The sequence below is a fragment of the Schistocerca cancellata genome, chromosome 9 (assembly GCF_023864275.1).
Source record: "Schistocerca cancellata isolate TAMUIC-IGC-003103 chromosome 9, iqSchCanc2.1, whole genome shotgun sequence".
Classification (NCBI taxonomy): Eukaryota; Metazoa; Arthropoda; class Insecta; order Orthoptera; family Acrididae; genus Schistocerca; species Schistocerca cancellata.
In genome coordinates, this window is record NC_064634.1 from 434,108,813 (window position 1) to 434,128,949 (window position 20,137).

Consider the following 20,137-nt stretch of genomic DNA (forward strand, 5'->3'; position numbering starts at 1 on the left):
AATGACGGCCGGGGTCTCGGCCGTAATGAAAGGCAGGGCGGGCGGCGCGACGCATCGCTCTGTGGAGGGCCTCTCCTGGCCCCTCCCGTACTGTTCTCAGCTCTGGAGGACTCCGGAGCGCTCGCTGCGCGGAAGAGTGCAGGAATCGCCACTCGCTATACTCGGGGCGTCTTCCGGCACTCGTAATTATCTGGCCACGGGAGCAGACGTCAGCCGATGGACGTAGTAAGGAGAATCCACCAGCGATCCTTTCAATTTCATAACATCTACTGGCGACTAGCACTACGTTGACTCATGAATGTTAAATACACTCCTGGAAATGGAAAAAAGAACACATTGACACCGGTGTGTCAGACCCACCATACTTGCTCCGGACACTGCGAGAGGGCTGTACAAGCAATGATCACACGCACGGCACAGCGGACACACCAGGAACCGCGGTGTTGGCCGTCGAATGGCGCTAGCTGCGCAGCATTTGTGCACCGCCGCCGTCAGTGTCAGCCAGTTTGCCGTGGCATACGGAGCTCCATCGCAGTCTTTAACACTGGTAGCATGCCGCGACAGCGTGGACGTGAACCGTATGTGCAGTTGACGGACTTTGAGCGAGGGCGTATATTGGGCATGCGGGAGGCCGGGTGGACGTACCGCCGAATTGCTCAACACGTGGGGCGTGAGGTCTCCACAGTACATCGATGTTGTCGCCAGTGGTCGGCGGAAGGTGCACGTGCCCGTCGACCTGGGACCGGACCGCAGCGACGCACGGATGCACGCCAAGACCGTAGGATCCTACGCAGTGCCGTAGGGGACCGCACCGCCACTTCCCAGCAAATTAGGGACACTGTTGCTCCTGGGGTATCTCACACCGTTAGGCCGTCTTCCGCTCACGCCCCAACATCGTGCAGCCCGCCTCCAGTGGTGTCGCGACAGGCGTGAATGGAGGGACGAATGGAGACGTGTCGTCTTCAGCGATGAGAGTCGCTTCTGCCTTGGTGCCAATGATGGTCGTATGTGTGTTTGGTGCCGTGCAGGTGAGCGCCACAATCAGGACTGCATACGACCGAGGCACACAGGGCCAACACCCGGCATCATGGTGTGGGGAGCGATCTCCTACACTGGCCGTACACCACTGGTGATCGTCGAGGGGACACTGAATAGTGCATGGTACATCCAAACCGTCATCGAACCCATCGTTCTACCATTCCTAGACCGGCAAGGGAACTTGCTGTTCCAACAGGACAATGCACGTCCGCACGTATCTCGTGCCACCCAACGTGCTCTAGAAGGTGTAAGTCAACTACCCTGGCCAGCAAGATCTCCGGATTTGTCCCCCATTGAGCATGTTTGGGACTGGATGAAGTGTCGTCTCACGCGGTCTGCACGTCCAGCACGAACGCTGGTCCAACTGAGGCGCCAGGTGGAAATGGCATGGCAAGCCGTTCCACAGGACTACATCCAGCATCTCTACGATCGTCTCCATGGGAGAATAGCAGCCTGCATTGCTGCGAAAGGTGGATATACACTGTACTAGTGCCGACATTGTGAATGCTCTGTTGCCTGTGTCTATGTGCCTGTGGTTCTGTCAGTGTGATCATGTGATGTATCTGACCCCAGGAATGTGTCAATAAAGTTTCCCCTTCCTGGGACAATGAATTCACGGTGTTCTTATTTCAATTTCCAGGAGTGTATAAGGAGTAGTTAATGATCACTTCGAGAATAATCAAGCTGTGGCCAAGAAACTTGGCGATACTCCGTCTCTACATATTCACACAAAATACGATACGTTTTTACAACGATGAATGATTTGGCAGAGACCTTGGCTGTAAAAGTCAGCAGTTTGGCCATTCAGGAATTGTTTGTGGTGCTAGAACTGTGCTAGGGGGATTGCAACTAAAAAAGCCTCAAACGCTCTAAAAGATATTTGTAAACAAAGTTATTCAAGTTAATTTAATTTACTTGTAATTTTATGTGTGTTTCTGGGGTGGACGTGAGATACGAAACATACTGGTGTGCAAAGACTAAGCACGAAAACAAATCCGCGCGGGATTAGCCGAGCGGTGTGAGGCGCTGCAGTCATGGACTGTGCGGCTGGTCCCGGCGGAGGTTCGAGTCCTCCCTTGGGCATGGGTGTGTGTGTTTGTCCTTAGGATAATTTACGTTAAGTAGTGTGTAAGCTTAGGGACTGATGGCCTTAGCAGTTAATTCCCATAAGATTTCACACACATTTGAACTTTTTTTTGAACGAAAACAGATTTCGCATTATGTGTCACTTCCAAGTAACAAAGCTCGATGAACGTCCTACCATACAGAAAAAGAACTGATACAGTATATTACGTGAGCTAAGTGGAACAAGTACGCAGTGAGAAGTAAAGGAGTGACACTTTTATTTGCAGACAATAGTGACACTCATGTCCGCATGTTCCAGTCGTGTATAAAAATTGACCAAATGCAAGTAGGGCTCGCTCACTGAGGGTTCCGTACAATCTTAATTATGAGTATAGTCAGTTAATCCACTTCGTAAATCGAGGACCTTGACTATTTTTCTCTTTATCGACATTGACGCTGGCAAGATACTGGACTCGGGGATTTATGTAAAGTTTTAACTTCAAGCCTGAACCCCAATAACAAACGACAAAAGAAATAACTTTTCATGTGATACAATTACATATTGGCAATTTTTTATCTCTTTTCCTTTATTTGTACTGTGAACCCTTTCTTCTTGCCCACTTTCGTGATTCTAGGTTAAGGGGCAATAAATGACTAAAGCTGCGAGTATTAACATGTGTTACGGAAATAGCCGTATATTTTGACTACATTGAGGTAGAATTTAACGTCAAACTTAACGCCAAGAAACCACAGATGTTAGTATATGACACAAATTTCAACTTGATACATTTATCCGTACTCGAGGAAAAGAGTTGTGAATAGTCGGAAGGAAAGACAGACAGACATACAGACAAACTGACAACAAAGTGATCCCATGAAGGTTCCGTTTTTACTGACTGAGGCACAGAATACTAAAAATGAAGTTAGGGCCGAATGTATCTCTGAAAAGACGCACATGCGGTATCAGTATAGTATCAGAATAACATTCAATGGTGAGTGTACAGTGTTCAAAAGAATTGGAGGGTAGTGCGCCCACGCAACATTATGCCTGCCAGCGCCACAACACTTGGATCACCAAAACAGTAGTAATGTTGCTGTTAGCCTAACCCGTTTCCACCTCTCGCCGCAAGAGGACACGTTCGGCATTGTTATCCAAGTTTTATCGCATGGGGAGGGATAATGTTTAATGTCAGTCTGTTCTGACCTGTAAATTTTTGAACACGGAACCCTCATCATCAGTGTAATTGTAAAACTGTACTTCCGCATGTACATATCTTCAGGGACACTTTCGACCCTTAGTTTAATCGTATGGATGACAATGCGCGACTGAATCTTACAGGGGAAGGAGTTCTTGGATCGAAAGAATATTCGATGTATGGACCGGCCTGTCCGTTTCCCCGACTTAGATCCCACTTGCGGGATGTGTTGGGGAGGCGTATCGCAGCACGTGCACATGCACCAACGATCATACAGCATTTGCCAACCGCGCTGTTGCAGGCCGCCCTATGAAAGGAAGTCCTTGCCAATCGTGTGTCCAGCATGGGAGCACGTTGCAGACGATACAACGCCGACCGTAGTGATGGCTGACCCTATTAAGAAACATTTACCGAAATTTCTAATGTCCAGGGAACATTGATAAATCACGGTGACATCAGTGTAATTACTGTCTTTGAGTAAATGTTTTACACCTGTTCGTCTCATTCCGTAAATCTTCCACTACGCGTTGTTCTGTTCCGTTCTGTTCTTTTTTGTGCTGTACTCAACTTACTGTAGAAATTACTTCTATTTGTGGCTCAAGTTTCATCAAGCTGTCTTACTCCTGAAACATCATGCTAAAGTTATTTCCGTACTCAATTTAGTGTAGATAGTGGTTATGCTACAGTGCATGAGTATAGCCTACCCATTTTTTGGGTAGTGAGTATCAATAATTCAAAGATTGGAATTTTTTGCAAATATGGCTTTTTATGTGCTATGTTTAAACGGTCTTTCGTGGAGGAATGTACCAGGGCGGCCTCAGAAAAGTGATCCTGGCCACCAGAGAAAGGTAGTGAAAGGCTACCTGTCTTTGCAGCCTTCCCAAAACTGAGCAAATGAGCGCATTTAGGCTGGATATGAAAAGTAGAGTACTCTGCACAATTGGCCGATTCCTCTGAAACCCAAGGTGTTAAGATAAACTCCGCATGTTTGAGGCCCAAGTTATTCCGCTGCGAACGTACGTTCCCGTGGCTGACACCGCCTCCTAATCATCCGGGTCTATCCACAGCTGCCATTTAAATGTTAACTATTTAGCTAGCACCAGGAGGTCTATCTAGTACTTCAGGTTGCTCAGAGAACGAATACATGGCCTCCTTGCCCGCCAGTTTCGTCAACCATCCGAAATTGTGAAGGGCACTCGTAATTACGATAAGAACCGGACCAGCGAGACCTCCACGGCGCTGCTAAGGAAATACGCCTCATCTGTTGCCCTGTGCCGTCAGTAGACCGTATGTCACTCACTTGCCCCCAATTACGTGTTTGTTCTTTCTTTTGCAGGTGTTCTGTGATATAATTTATGTGTGCAGTTTTTCTTGAGAGACAAAGCGTTGTCTCTCACTTATGTAATTACTACCTTGTACGCAGACGCGTTCACCACCTATTTCACTGTCGTTTTACTACCTGCGAATTTCGTTTTTGATGTATGTGCAGGCTTTTCTTTTCACGTGACTCCTATTAAAATAGTGTGTAGTCGACTATTATTTCAGAGGAATTCTGCTACCCCAAACTTCTATCATTCACCTTACATCGCGCACTCTCTGCTCTCCTGTGGCCATGTGGGCAGGGTTGAATCATGTGGATTTTCTCTGCCCTGGGACTGGGTGTTTGTGTTGTCCTCATCATTTAATTATCATTCGCATCGTTCATGACAGTGGCTGGACTGGACTGTGAAAATAATGGGACTGTGAAAAAATTGGGACATTGTACGAGCGCTGATGATCGCGCAGTTGAGCGCCCCACAAACCAAACATCATCGTCATCGTCATCGTCATCGTCATCGTCATCGTTGACCATGTGGCAAAATAATTCCATGTCATAGGTCCGTTTAGGATTGAGAGGAGGAAAACTGTTGAAGCCATACAGATGGGAACACCGTTCTGCCATTTCACAGGTTCCTCGTTGATATTCTGGAAACGCGTGCCACACAATGGTTTATTCAACCGAGGAAAGAATACAAACTCACTGCCTGCCATGTCTGGACAATACTGGGGGTCGAAGCAAAATATGATGGTCCAAGGAAGCTGGATATATAACTGTGTACTGTGCAGGATGAGCTACGCCACTGTTGTGGTGCAAATACATACCTTGGATGTCTTTTCACGACACTTGTTCTTGACATTCTCCCGAAATCTCGTCAACAGATTCTCTAGTATAATTTTGTGACGCATTGATCCTTACGAGCACAATACTTTAGGACCAAGCCGTAGCAGTAACGGGAAACGCACAACATAATCTTGTCAGATGATGGCTGGATCTTTGCTTATTTCGGCGGTGGTGAATCCTCAAGAATCCACTTCTTGCTCTGTTCCTTGGTTTATGAGTCACTCCGATGCATCTTGCACTAGTCAGTGGTTACTATGTAAATGAAGAAGTCATCTGTGTTAGTTCTGCGTTCTTTTTCAGTTCGTGTGAGCAATCACAGAATCGAGCAGGAGGCGACAATGACATGTTCAAAATGTATAATGCCACTGAGTTCACTTTGTGGTAGCTCTGTGCCTCAAAAAGCTAAACAATAAACCGCGACTTTATGTATGACATGAAAAAATATAGTAGTGAGACTGATACTTTTCATTCGTAGGATGTCAAACTTGCAAGCTGCTACAGCAAGCAGTGCGTGACATCGATGTTCTCAACCAAAACCACAAGTCTCATGCTCCTGCATTGTTTCAGTCAGGAGTACCATTGTTGCTTGGGTAGTTTCTGACGTCAGAGTCCATTCTAGTGGTTGTTTATAATTCGTGTTTAACTATGTTACACCTGATACGTATTTCAGACTCATTTTCAAATGATTGTGTAGCCGAAACTGCTTATTAGCGGTGGTTAAAGAAATAAAATGGTATTTTTATCCTACCCATAACGACCAGTTCGGCAGAATGTTACAATTCAGTAATTAGTTTTGCTGTGTGACATTCGACAGCTAAAGATAGATGTCAGATGTCATACGTGGTGGAGAAACGATGAAAATTAGGAGTGCACATGACATAAATTCCATAAGAATTCTCGCGTGAAATGCTACAGTCGTTTGTAATAATGATGAAGATCCCTGCCTTGTTACGCATGTGGAACATGTAAACGTGGTTGACATGAGAAGAATTTACCCTTAAAACGAATAACAATGCCTTCACAAACTTCACAGTGTTTTAATATCGAGGTTGCGGACACCATTAAGTGCCAGGATGGTCGACTCAGGAGGTATGTGACGGGGGATGGGTTGCTTACCACAAGCTTGCTGGTGGTCATGGAATCAGAGGACCTCACTTAACGATACGCTCATAAGGAGATTTAGGTAGTAGTCTCCCAGGCAGTAGGTGCTATCCAGTAAAGTACGCGGTGACCTACATAGTCTGCAACAGTGAGACTACGCAGAGCTGAAGAATGCAGCCTCAGTGATGTGACAAGAGCTGATGTAGCGTTGCAGACGCAACTTTGATGTCAGGAATTCTGTAGGCGACAGTCATTTGTGGTACATACCTGGTCATCATAACAAATTTCCGGTGCATGGGAAAATACACTCTCTCTCTCTGTCTCTCCCTCTCTCCCCTCCCCCTCCCCCAAGGGGTTCTAGGCGCTTCAGTCAGATGGCAATATCGTTCTGTCATTTCACAGGTTCCTCGTTGTTTTTCTGGAAACGCGTGCCACACAATGGTTTATTCAACCGAGGAAAGACTACAAACTCACTGCCTGCCATGTCTGGACAATACTGGGGGTCGAAGTAAAATATGATGGTCAAAGGAAGCTGGATATATGTCCCTCGTGATGACTGGGTGTTGTGTGCTCAGAATCATTTGAACCATTATATATAGTTCGTATGTTCGGTCAGAGGGTTAGCTGCCCTCTGTAATATAAAAACTGAGTTAATTGATCAAAAACGAACTTAAATGGATGTCTTACGACGTCCGCCCTGAGCAGATGCAACGAACGAAACCGAACAAAATGAGATTTAAAAAAGAAAGGGGGTAGCGTCTTTGATTCATAATCAAAACATCTTCGGTCCCGGGTTCGATCCCCGCCACTGCCTAAATTTTGATAAATAATCAGCATTGGCGGCGGAAGACTTCCGGCATAAGAAGTCAGCCTCATTCTGCCAACGGCCTTGTCAAAGAGGGCGGAGGAGCGGATAGAGGTTCAGGGCACTCTCTTGTCCTAGGGGTGGGAAATTGCCCCAAAAGGCGGAAGAATCAGCAATGATCAACGACATGAAGATGCAGAAGGCAATGGAAACCACTGCATTAAAGACATGTAACGTGTAGCCACAGGACATGTGGCCTGTATTAGAAGAAGTGTCATGATGATCTCTCCATTGGCAAAAGATTCCGGAATAGTCCCCCATTCGGATCTCCAGGATGGGGCTGCCAAGTGGGAGGGGGGGGGGGTTACCATGAGAAAAAGAATGAATACTCTACGAAAGGATAACGTTCTACGAGTCGGGGCGTGGAATGTCAGAAGCTTGAACGAGGTAGGGAAACTAGAAAATCTGAAAAGGGAAATGCAAAGGCTCAATATAGATATAGCTGGGGTCAGTGAAGTGAAGTGGAAGGAAGACAAGGATTTCTGGTCAGACGAGTATCGGGTAATATCAACAGCAGCAGAATATAGTATAACAGGTGTAGAATTCGTTATGAATTGACAGCAGACCAACACCGACAACGATAGTTCAGGTATACATGCCGACGTCGCAAGCTGAAGATGAACGGATAGAGAAAGTGTATAAGGATATTGAAAGGGTAATGCAGTATGTAAAGGGGGACGAAAATCTAATAGTCATGGGCGACTGGAATGCAATTGTAGGAGAAGGTGTAGAAGAAAAGGTTACAGGAGAATATAGGCTTGGGACAAGCAATGAAAGAGGAGAAAGACTAATTGAGTTCTGTAACAAGTTTCAGGTAGTAATGGCGAATACCCTGTTCAAGAATCACAAGAGGAGGATGTATACTTGGAAAAGGCCGGGAGATACGGGAAGATTTCAGTTAGATTACATCATGGTGAGACAGAGATTCCGAAATCAGATACTGGATTGTAAGGCGTACCCAGGAGCAGATATAGACTCAGATCACAATATAGTAGTGATGAAGAGTAGGCTCAAGTTCAAGACATTAGTCAGGAAGAATCAATACGCAAAGAAGTGGGATACTGAAGTACTAAGGAATGACGAGATACGTTTGAAGTTCTCTAACGCTATAGATACAGCAATAAGGAATAGCTCAGTGGGCAGTACAGTTGAAGAGGAATGGACATCTCTCAAAAGGGCCATCATAGAAGTTGGGAAGGAAAACATAGGTACAAAGAAGGTAGCTGCGAAGAAACCATGGGTAACAGAAGAAATACTTCAGCTGATTGATGAAAGGAGGAAGTACAAACATGTTCCGGGAAAATCAGGAATACAGAAATACAAGTCGCTGAGGAATGAAATAAATAGGAAGTGCAGGGAAGCTAAGACGAAATGGCTGCAGGAAAACTACTTCACAATGCCGTTTGAATTAATCGTCGAGACCAACATGCGTGCATGTCAGATGTAAAATGATTACTTTTGTGTTTCTCTGACTAAACGGGTATTAAAATTTCAAAAGCCGGTCCATAGTTTTCGTCCAGAGATTGTTGATAACTGGATACTGCATCACGAAAACGCACCATACCCTACTGCATTGTTTGTTGGGTAGTTTTTGACGTCCGAATCCATTCCAGTGGTTGTTTATAATTCATGTTTTAACTATGTTACACCTGATACGTATATCAGACTCATTTTCAAATGATTGTGTAGCCGAAACTGCTTATTAGTGGTGGTTAAAGAAATAGAATTGCATTTTTATCCTTCCCATAACGACCATTGCGGCAGAATGTTATAATTCAGTAATTAGTTTTGCTGTGTGACATTCGACAACTAAAGATAGATGTCAGATGACATACGTGGTGGAGAAACGATGAAAATTAGGAGTGCAGGTGACATAAATTCCATAAGAATTGTCGCGTGAAATGCTAAAGTCGTTTGTAATAATGATGAAGATCCCTGCCTTGTTACGAATGTTGAACATGTAAACGTGGTTGGCATGAGAAGAATTTACTCCTAAAACGAATAAAAATGCCTTCACGCACTTCACAGTGTTTTAATATCGAGGGTGCAGACACCATTAAGTGCCAGGATGGTCGATTCAGGAGGTATGTGGCGGGGGATGGGTTGCTTACCACAAGCTTGCTGATGGTCATGGAATCAGAAGACCTCATTTAACGATACGCTCGTAAGGAAGTTGAGGGAGTAGTCTCCCAGGCAGCAGCTGCTATCCAGTAAAGTATGCGGTGACGTACTTAGTCTGCAGTAGTGAGACTACGCATGGTTGAAGAATGTAGCCTCTCTGATGTGGCGTTGCAGACAAAAGGTTGATGTCGGGCATTCTGTAGGCGATAGTCTTGTGTGGTACACAGTTAGTCATCGGTCCGGTTTGCGGCACACTGCTTGCAGGCACTCAACCAAGGACCACTTGGAGACGAACATTCGTGTTTTTTTCCGAGCTTTGTTTTAGCAGGGTCACACTTTCGGCCAAGTACGTGACCAAGGCAAAACGGCAAAGCAGAGTTGGGTCACTGCATAAGGAAGTCCAGCTCGCAACGACGAAGGAATGGGATATGATTCAGTGCTGTGCCAGGAGTATTCCATAATAGTTGGCAGGAATCCACAGGCATCAAGGTGGAAAATGTTGGTATTCCAGGAATGTGAATGCAAGTTAACAGAATATGGCCATACAGCAAAGTTATAGATTGACATTGTGGATCAGTGTGCTATAAAGCAGAAATTTCGGCGATATTATAAACAATACAAACACCAACTTTGTAAAATGTTTTGAGGTTTCCTTGCTCGGAATTTGGCACCATTCTTAGAAAGTCATGTAAAACAAAACAAAGAAAAAACAGATTTCTGCTTATGGGATTTGCCTTTAACAGGCAACAGAATAAACGAGAGGTCATGAGCGAAAGAATCGACGTCGTTTCATTAAACATATCCTACATTAGACGTTGACGAAAAATGAATCGTCAGTATTAAAGTGAACAGTTGTATATCACACGAGACATAGATTTATATAGATTAAACAGCGAAAAAATGTCACACTGGTAGCGTGCAATAAGTATTTTCAAACAAACCAGACAGTAAACTTTCGTTTTCTGCGTGATATTGACGTACAGACGTGTAGCGCGCAACAGCAACCGACTAGTATAAATTCTGAAGTGCACATCGTTACTAGCTCCCCTCCCTGTTTCTCAGGCGTAAACACGTGGTACCGACGCTTGAATAGTCCAACTGCCATGCTTGTACACTGAGAGAGGCAATTTTGCATACTACATGATGATAAGTCGGACTGACCTACTATTCATTACACACTGGAGAGAACAACGTTCTTCCCAGAGCCCATACAAAAGCGTCAATTGGTGCTGAGTCTCGCGGCGAAATCATAGTCTTGGGGTTCCCTGGACCGTGCGTGAAATGATGCCCCTCCCCCTTCTGCATGTCCATTCCATCCCCAACTCAACGGATGGTTGCCCACATACCGCTTCTCATCACTGCAGCATGCTGAGACCGAAGATATTTTCGATGTGCAGTTTTACTTTTTAAAATCTAGATTCAAACTTTGCCTATATTCTTGTTTGCACACCATTATATACGATAGTTATTATGAATGCTTCGTAATAGTCTGGTCAGAACGTTTGCTCTTATCTTTCCCCTAAAGTTCTATATAGTCCATTAACTGATGTTCGAGATGGATCTTTTACCTGGGTAATGGAGTTACGTTATTCTCATATCTTAGCCTCAGAACGACTTCCAAGATCATCGGTGATTATTTTAATGATGGGAAGGATTGGCTTGACTCAGAGATTTTACTATCATTTCACTTTTCCTTTCCATTCCAATTTTTCCTCATTTCCCGTCTTTCTTTCGGATGCCAGCGGTGCCTTACTCTCTCTATCTTTGCTATAGACGCCACATCCCAGTTACACACCTGCTATTATAGTTGGAGTGTTTCTTTAATCGTGCGGAGATTATATACTGCATACAACACGAATCGAGGAATGGCACAGTTCTCAACAATGTAAGGATCTCCCCAGAGGCCACATCCGTCGCTTAGCAACAGTCATAGGCGAGTCGAATGGCGAGCAACACGAATGTTTGTGTCCATTCAGCAGTATCTTAAGAAAACAGTCAACTGCAGTAAGAGGACGGAGCACCGATGACGGTCACAAGGTAAGACATTAACCAGCATCTGATTTCTACCAATCCTTGGCATCCAAAACACAGACGTTAAATCGATTGCTTCTTTCTGCGGACGCACAGCATAAATCTGCACAGATATGTATGTTTAATGAATACGGAGATCTTCGACATAGCAGTTATACTCGGGGCATTTTGATTTTGCTAACCACTCATCCAGGTCATTTAGAATGACTTTCCGGAGACAATACGTGCAGGAGAAACATGAATTTTCTTAATCTTATAACTACAGCAATTTCAGAAAACAGTAAATTACAATTGCTCTTACGAAGCTGTTCTTCCAAGTGGTTTCTGTATTCCCTCTTATAGATAATGTTCACAATGTTGAGTATATCACCACTGCGTCTAGAAATGCACGTTATCCGTGCACTCATCGTAAAAAAAATATATTTCTGTAAGAATTTATAACTCACTATAGACTGATTTCATGCTTTGAGCTATATTTTTGTCATTGAAATAATTTGTATTTTAAATCACATGTCTTATTAATGCAGTGGAATGGTATATGAAATTGTTGTCTGTGCTTACGCATGACTAACAAGATGGATAAGCTATACCGTCTAGCGGTGAGCGCAGTTGGTACCCTTAGTGCCGACGTGTCCTTGATTTCCCGTCTCAGTTATGCTGAATCTGTAGAGCTCGCTCAATTTGAGCTGTTAATAAGCTGATTACTCTCATCAATAGTTTTCTCGGTCAAGTCATAATGTACCGCATAGACTAGACGCTATAGTCTTCGTTGCTTAATGCTGTGTTCCGTTTAAGTAACACGTAATTTACTGCAGTGAGTATCTTAAAGACGTGACCCCCTACGCCGTTGTGTGCCCCTTGGTCTGGCAGTCAAGTAGTTCAGTTATCGACGACGTCATTAAGCGGCCCAAATCCTGGCGATGTATGGCTGCGAATGACGCGAGCAATTATTGCCTGACATTGGTCATACTAGAGCGATTTACCACACTGGTTTTACCCGTACGTCGACCTCTACTATGTCAGCAAGTTTTCTTATCAAATACTATCTGGCACGTCTGATATGTCTGGTAGGCCGTTACTATGTCAGCAAGTTTTGGTATCAAAGATTATCTGGCACGTCTGTTATGCCTGGTACACTCGTAAGACAACTAGTTGTAAACAGTTACTCTTGTTTTCGGAAATTTTTGGTTTGATATTGAAAACCGTCCAGTAACGAAATGTTCCGAACAAAGTTATCAAATGGTTGAAAATGCCTTATTGGTTGTGTTAATTGTTTACGGATTCTTTCTGATCATTTCGCAATTATCATTAAATGGTCCCGTTTTCCTGATCCCAATAAGCTGCATATATTTTTACTATCTTCCATATTAATTTTAAGTTCTTGCTTAAATAATTCACGTTTCCTTCAAAATACTTATGGTGGTAAAGTGCTGTACTTGCATTCAGGACAACGGCGGTTCGAAATCTCATCGATCACCCATATTTACGTATTTTATGACTCCTCTGTCCTCTAAATCGTTTTGGGCGAATACCATAATGGTTCCTTTGACAGGTCACTCTCTGATTTCTTCGCCAATTGGATTTCGCTCCACCTCAAAACACCTAATCTTGATTCTATAATGATTTTGCTCAGAAAGTCATAATTCAATTTGTAAAGTAACTTTTGATAGGCGTGTATTCCACGTGAGTGCCTGATTCTACTTGTAGCCTGAGATTTAATGCCATTTAATCCACATACGCACATTAATTTCTTAGAACAACTATTTTCAAAGCCCGTATTCTTCCGATTATGTTAGAAATAGTGTTGATCCCTATAGCCTCAGTTTGGAAAATACATCTTCAAAATTAGATCTTAGCGTTTAACGCAAACTTAACTCATGAGTAGTACCTTTCACTGTATAGGTCTAATTAACTGATAAATGAGTCCTAATGAGGATTAAATTTGATTCGAGTAAATGATTTGTCTATCTCCGTCTGAACGATTTCCAAAACCAGTTCTCATTATTTGAATATACTTTATTATATGTCTAGACAAATAGCACACTAGATTGAGTAATTTTACTATTTCTCCATGTTTTATTTCCATTTCATTACTCGATTTCTTGTCGAATACTTGAGAGAAAGGAGAACAAGACTCCATAGAAATTACATAATCGATTCTTGTCCGGACTTTCGTAGACAAACAAAGAGTAGTATACGGATTAATGGGGTGTCAAATTGACCAACGTAATACCTGTTTTTGTAAACTGAAGATTTATCTGCTTGAAAATAATCATCGAAATTAAGAAAAACTTAATTAGCGACTGGAGAGAAAGTTATTATCCGAAATTTCATAGCCAAACAAAGAGTGAAAAACAGGCAAATGGGGTATCAAACTGAGGAACGTTATGTCTAGTGTTGCAAGAAAGATATATAATTCCTAGAATATAATTAGCATAGTAATAAAGTTAATTGATAATTTAGGAGAAGTGACACAGTGAATTCTTGTTCGAATTTACGTGGCTAAATCAAGAGTAAAGCATGGACTAATGAGATACCGTACTGTCCAGCTTGATGTATAACTTTGAACAGAGAGGGGCAGGGATTGAAAGTAATAAGGTAATTAATAAAATGTAGAAGTTATTATTCAGGGTGAATTTTTGACCAATTTTTCGTAGGGAAGGAAAGAGTGAGAAATGTACAAGTGCTGTATCAAACCGAGCAGCGTGAGGTCCAGTTTTTCAACAAAGAGTTTCAGGTTCTTAAAAGTAATCAAATTAAGTTAGGAAAACTTAATTATTGATTTGGAGGAGAAGTGAATAATTTCACTAACAGTTGTAGCTAACTGTGTAAATCAAGTACCATTAGGTTAGTCCATGCAAACCTTAATTATTTTGCGCATAAAAAGTAGCACTTCAATGACATTTAACTGCCAAAAATTTCGGAATCAGGAAAAAACTGAAAAAAAGAAACAGTAAAATGTCTTGTGAAATGGTTTGTCTGAGAGTAATAAATAAAATGTATTCAAGAAAGATTTGACACAACAGAACACTGCCCGATCTATTTAGTCCACCAGTCAAATATCCCCTAGTACTCTTAAAGATCCTAGGGTTCAAAGTTAAACGTTCAACTTCAAATTCTCTATGGACACCTCATTTTAGGTACATGACTTCGAGCATGAGGCGTCAAATGTCTTTCCAATCTACCTTATTTCTTGATTTTCGACAAATCTTTCCAAAAATATTGGATCTTTTTCAATTTTTTTTTTTAATTTTCGTTTCCTACCTTCAGACTCCAAGAACTCCTTATCCTCAATGACCCCGGAGCGATGCTGCTGTTTCCCCAGCCTGTGTACGCCCCTCACTGAGGCAGTATCGTGTTGACAGCACGTAAGCAGCGGCGTGCTAAGACCCGCGTGGCTCGCAGAGGGAGGTGAGGACAGGACAGGACAGGACAGGGACAAGGAAGGCCTGAGGGCCATTTGCGACCAGAGAGCGCCGCTCAGACCCGGGCATCGAAGCAAGTATCGACCGCGCTCGCTTCCCGCCGCTGCCTCCCGCCTTTGTCCCGGTTTATCTCGAGTCTTCTGCCGACTGCTGACTGGGGCGCGTCGCCTAATGCCAACCTCACCGGAAGGAACCCTGCTCCAGTCGAGCACCGCCCAATGAAAAGGGCGTTCAGCTGCCCTGCTGACTGGACTACCGCTGTTCGAGGGCGCCGCGTAGGCGGAAAAAAAACACGAGCAAAGCCTTCGAAGTACACAGTATTGTTGATTATTTGGTCCATACACTTCTTATTCGTCTGTATCTACAGGGGGGAGGGGGGCAAAATAAAAGTTTCGCAGAAAATATTTCATGCACCTTGAAATAAGCAACCCGACTTAACAGGTTATGAGAAAATAGAAAAAAAATACGAAATTTGTTTTGAGATATAGAGACATATTCATGCTTCAGCCCGCATAGCTTCATAAAGTTCCGATGTGTGGCGCCGTTTACGTATACTTGAAAACCGCATCTGTAACGTAGGTGCGTTAGAAGCAGACCCTCAGGGAACTGAAGACAGGTCTTCCACTAGTTTGTCACCACAAAAATGCGAATTGACTCCTTCTCCGTGACAAAGCAACTTCTCACACAATTATGTGCACCTGAGAGCAGTTCACAAAACTTCACTGAACTCTTCTTCTTCATCACTCTACTGCCCGTATCTCGCATCTTCCTATATGAATATGTATGTCCCAATGAAGAATGCGTTCAGCGGGAAGCATTATGTGGATGATTGTGAGATTATTAATGCAGCAAAACGTAGCCTACGACGTCGACTGGTAAAGTGATGCAATTCTGGCATACAGACCCTGCCACTAAGGTGGCGTAAGGCCGTGTATTCAATGCAGTTTATGTTAAACATTTGGGTTTTTCAACGAAATAAACCCTAAATGAAATCAATCTGGTTTCAGAAAAAAAGTGTTACTTTACATATTGAACGCCCCTCGCATTATAAATGAGGCGATTTCACAGATTTGCTGTAGCTGTATTACTTTACATATTGTCACAGAGCTTTGTAAACACTGATAAAAACCCAAAAATTTACTTTTCATGTGCTCCATCTATGCCCACGTACTGATTCTCCAGATATCAAGTCTATAATAAAAATTTTCCCTCATTCGGCGCAGCACGTCCCTATTAATCTGTTCAAAAGCACTGTTGATACGAGCTCGCAGTTTTGGTAGGTTTGCTGGTAGAGCAGGTGTAAAACCTGAATCTCCCGCACGAAATCACACAACAAAATCCCTTGGGGCTAGGTTGGGAGAACGTGAACTGCTGGTTGTCAACCCCATCACGACCGACCAATCCATCGGTCTCTCAATTTCTTGTTTGAGGATTCACGAATATTATGATGGAAGTGGGATGGAGCACCATTGCATTGGTAGCTGAAGTCCACACTGTCGGTCTCCAGCTGCGGCACGAGCCAATTCTGCAGCACGTCCTGGATACTTCACTTTTTGTCAGGCAGTTTATTTAGCCGAATTAAAGGATCTTATGACTGGAAAACAGTCTCCCCGACCCCGGAAATCGGAAAACCGGCGCTGACGTTGACAATAACGAACACCACAAGACAACGACCGCTACAAAGAAGTAAAATGTTATATTCGTCACTGTGTAACAGCACATCCGTAGTTAGGGGAATGAGATTTTCACTCAGCAGCGGAGTGTGCGCTGATATGAATCTTCCTGGCAGATTAAAACTGTGTGCCGGACCGCGACTCGAACTCGGAACATTTTACTTTCGCGGGCAAGTGCTCAACCATCTGAGTTACCCAAGCACAACGCCCCCTCCTCACAGCTTTACTTCTGCTAGTACCTCGTCTCCTACCTTCCAAACTTTGCCCGCGAGTGGCATGTCGCAGTTGGTGAAAATATATGATCACTGTCTCTGTCTGTCCCTCCATTCCAATGTTAGAAACCACTTTTCTCATCAACAGGTAGACGTATTAAGTTGAAATTTATGGCACGTATTAAGGTCCGCGGTCCATGGGCGTTGTAGAGCAATTGAATCTTGTAAGTAAATGTGATCAGAAAATACGACCATGTATGTCACTTATTTTGATACTCGCAAACCCACCAGGTTGTCAGAGAGCGCTAATGCGCTGCTTCCTGGACTTGGGTGGGAGCGCCAGCCCCGGATTGAATCCACCCGGCGGGTTAACGACGAGGGCCCGTGTGCCGGCCAGACTGAATGTTGTTTTTAGGCGGTTCTCCACATCCCACTCGGTGAATACTTGGCTGGTCCCCTTGTCCAGCCTCGAAACACAGACAGCTGGGGTACACTACTCCATAGTAACAGGGCCGACCCTGCGTTGAAGTGGGACAGAGGCCCAAGAAAATGTTGATGATTTCGATACTCTCAAACTCATTCGTTCCGACATATAGGGTACTTCCCGTTGACATTGAATTATGATAAAAGGCAAGATGCATGGTTTCATAGTAAAACAAAAAAAAGATAAAGATATTAATTTATGATTATATCAAACGCAGACATTATTTATTTTGTTATTTGTTACTCGACTTGAAACTGAAACATTCTCGCAGATCTTGAAATTCTCAGGACAAATATGTTGCCAGTATCAATGTCGAAAACATTCAAGAATCGTCGAGACTTTCGATTTCTTGGATGGATGAACTGTCTACATTCATGATTAAGTTTGTATAGTACTCTCAGAGTGCGATTGCTACTCGAACTTGCCAAAATTATTAACACATTTCATGTTCATTATGTATAAAAATATGAACCATACCCTAACTTCTAACTTCACACTCTTAGGGATCGATTTTTCTTCTTTTTAGTTTCTAAGCTAGTCTCTGGTTCCCCAGCGCTCAGCGTTCAAACTGTCTCGATACCAGATATTATTGATATCAGAGCAGCAGTTTAGTCGTGAAAACGTAACAGACAGAACTACTTTGACTTTTAATACTTTTAGTATTGAAATGTGCATTAAACACGTTGAGGATTACATTTATTGCGTTGAAACGTATTATTTATAACGTATCAATCATTATAAACATTTTCACAAATATGGTACAGTTCTAATATCAAAGAGTAAACAGCATATTCAAAGATTAAATATGTTTCTGTACGAAGCGTTGTATTCTTTGAACGGTGATCCGATTCTCATAAGGCCTATCCTCAAGTTACTTGTCAAAACCCAAAGAGAATTCGTCTGTTAGTTTTTGAGATCAGCGTGTTCAGACAGACAGATACGGCGGTTTTACATTTTTATCAGTAGTATAGAATAAATGGTAGTACCGCTGTAGCAATGCAGATAAACAAAGCTGGTCCACTAGCAATCGTTTCCATTGAAATCTACGGAGTACCACGTTGCATAATATGATTCGTACACCACACGGCGCTAAGACTGCGTGGATTTGAGCCACGGCCGCGATACAGTCGTCGCATAATGCTAAGGAAACGCCGTAGATGGTACAAGAAGTAAACCTTAATGTAGCGTACCAGGGGTCCACAATTCGAATAATACACACTTATATTGTAATAGAGCTACAGAGTTTATTTTTTTTATAAATCTACTTTTTCTGTAGAACCACGTCCATAGACATTAACAAAATGAGACTAAAGCAAATTAAAATATCAGCGGTATTTTTTCGTGAATCTGGTACAATAACCCATATTGAACCGTGTGTCAGCACAAACTTGAGGAAAGACAGGGGAATGGACAAACGCTTTGTCTTTTGAACAGAAATGTCCTTCAAAGGTGGTGTTCGAAATACGGATCCCAAGCTTCAGTGAAACTTCCAGTCTGTCACGTAAGGATGGATGCACACTTTCTGGCGTTTGATAAAAAGATGCTAGCAAACCGGCTATCAAGCAACAGCAAGGAATATGACTTGTATGGAAAACAAGGGCAAGAGCGGTTTCTCAGCGTTAGTAGTGATGTCAGAATTGCAACACGCTCCAGCTTCTGTCACCCTATGATAGGCTGTGGGTCTCAGTAGCTGAGAGTGGAACAGCGGCTCGTGACAAGGAATATTTCTGCCATCAGCTTCCTCCTCGGGACTGTAGTGTGGATAAGGGCGTACAATGATATGTCAATGTGTCAGACAGAAGTGTCCGCTGTCCACCGCGTGACTCCACCTCCCCACCCCCACCCCACCCCCCGCAACCGCTACCACCACCGGTCGAGGTTCATGTTCTCCCTCGGGCATGGGTGTGTGTGTGTTGTCCTTACCGTAAGTTACATTGAGTAGTGTGTAAGTTTAGCGATCGATGACCTCTGCAGTTTGTCCCCATAAGATCTTACCACAAATTTCTAAATATCAACAGGTAGTGTCATACGCTTTTCGTAACTCAAAAAAGACGGAAACAAGGTGTTGGCTTCTGGAAAAGGCTGTTCTGATGGGAGACACAAGGGACCAAGATTATTCCAAATTTTGTCCGCTATCATCACGATACAGAATGTCACCTGGTGGCGTTGCGGGCGCGCAACGCGGTAAAGAAAGTGCACGCTGGTTATAAATTTACTTACGCTTCTTGAGCCAGTGCAGATGGGCAACTGTTTAACGTATGGATACGCAATAATCCCGTAAAGATGAACAGACTGTGCACTGCAGGACTTGCGTCGTTAGTAGTGTTAGTCTCACAATTTGCCGTTAGGCGCCGGTTCTGGTTCGTCTACGCAAGGTTGAAACACAAGCATCACTGTGCATTACAGTTGCAGACATGCCAGGCTACACCGGTCTGGACGAGGTGTGCAGGCCTATAATCTTAGAGCTGTTGCATCAAAACTTCAGCAATAGTATGTGAATGCCATCCGAAAGAACAGACACCACGCAATACTTGCCAGCGATGGTTCATCAAAGAACACAATGCGGCACCAGTCATCAGCAATTACGATTTCTGATCACGCACCATTCGCGGCGCTGCTGTTTGGTTGCTGCTAGTCTCCGTATAATGGTTTGGGATGACACAACGTTGCAGGGAGACCTTACTTGTTGTTTGATGACATGTGCAGGTGTGAAGGGGTCACGATATGCTTAGTACCAAATATGGCGGTCCTCCTTTGAGGTGTCC